Here is a 1,859-nt window from a genome sequence, read left to right as displayed (position 1 = left end):
ACGGTACGTTGGTAGGACCCTTCAACACCTGAGCGCACGTATCAAGCAGCACGTACCACTTCACATGCTGCTGGACGCTGCAAAAGCGAAGCGCCCTAAGCGGGGAAGACCACGCAAGAACCCGCTCCCTCTGCCACCGACACAGCCAGAGCAAGTCGAACACACGGTGCAGAGGAAGAGTGCACCACCATTGGATCACTAAGCCAACCGAATGTGCCTTCTCCACCGTTGCCCTTGCCGCCACCGAAGCCACCACCAGTGCCGTTGGTGGCTGGGTTTGGGGTGGAGTCGGCAACAACGACAGTACCGCCAATCACAGAAATTGATCCCATTTCTGTGACACAGTATCCGGTTGTGCGGACACCGCAGCACCCTCCGGCGCTTGATCCGTGCGTCCAGAGACCACGGAGGTCGACCGACAATTATTCAACCGAAATATATGCTAGGAATGGCCAAGGCCCACGCGGAGCATCGAAGGAGAACAGAAGCCAGAAGCTAAACGGAACACAATCTCGAGACGTAGATGAGGTAAGGACAGTGGCACGGGACAGACGTAGGAAGGAGAACACGGATGGTATCAGACGACTGACTGGTGGTGAATATGAGTTGGGTGATGATGCGGCGGATGACGAAGATACAGATGACGACGAGGCAGATGATGACGAGGCGGCGGATGACGACGAGGCGGATGACGATGAGATGGCTGGTGGTGATGGTGATAAAACGGACGAGGAGGAGACAGGTGGCAGGGAAGGTGATGGAGCTGATGAGGGTGAAATTCGTAAGAAGTCAGCTGTGTACTTGCATTTGTTATCTCGTCCTGATTGTTTGAGTGTGTATGATGATTCCCACTTCTCTGTACTGTGTCGTGCCCGTTATGTCCAGCAGTTGAAAGTCCTTGAAGCTGTTTGTATTCGTACGCATAAGCCCGATTTGTGTTAGCAAAAAGAACATGTTGTAGCACTTAGGTTATTTTCGTGAGTTTGCACCCCGTGTTCATGAGTTGTTTCTGCACTGTTCATGCCCATTTGTCACACTTACTCTTTATCTTAGCCCTCAGTGAGGGCTATTAAAGATAAAGAGTAAGTGTGACAAATGGGCATGAACAGTGCCCCTCACTTTTTGTAATACTTACGCGTCATGTGTCACACTTCTCGGGGATTGGATTTTAAACCTTTGTTTTTCCCTTGATCATGCACTTTAGTTCCGTATTTCCACTGATGATCGGAGCTTGAAAATCGTTTCTCGAACACACAATCTCAAACCTTGAACAAATTGTCATGTTGCGTGGTAATGTCTGCGGCATTCATACTTTTCATAGCTATTATTATCGGATGTAATGATAATATTATCGGATATTATGATGGCAACAAAGAGTCAAAACATGCATAACACACTATAATTAATATTATCGGCTCTAGTGATAACTTTAACACACATGTGACATGTAGCAATAATATCAAAGGCCCTATTTTTTACTTTCTTCACGTTGCTTATTTTTGTAGTGATACATGTACATGTACATAACAGAATGTTTGTATGGAAATGCGGGCACTGTCAACTATGTGGCGTGCTCATTTGTCAAAACGCCATGCTGGAAGTATTTCCTTGCCTTTCATGTGTCGATCGGTAAAGAAGAAGAAAATCGATCGTGTCGAATTATATTGATGCATCGGCTATAGTGATAAAATCACGGAAATCAAAAGGGTACGTACGCTATAGCCGATACAGACTGTATTCTTAGGGGTCACCAAGTCCAAGGTTGACAACCGTTTCTTCCAAAGGAGAAGTTCTGGGTTGGTGTGTTGTAGGCCTGGGCGAATAATAGGGGTGTGCGGATAATGCTCGAAAAGGTGGCA

The sequence above is a fragment of the Sycon ciliatum genome, chromosome 6 (assembly GCF_964019385.1).
Source record: "Sycon ciliatum chromosome 6, ocSycCili1.1, whole genome shotgun sequence".
Classification (NCBI taxonomy): domain Eukaryota; kingdom Metazoa; phylum Porifera; class Calcarea; order Leucosolenida; family Sycettidae; genus Sycon; species Sycon ciliatum.
Note: the sequence above shows the minus strand (reverse complement) of the source record.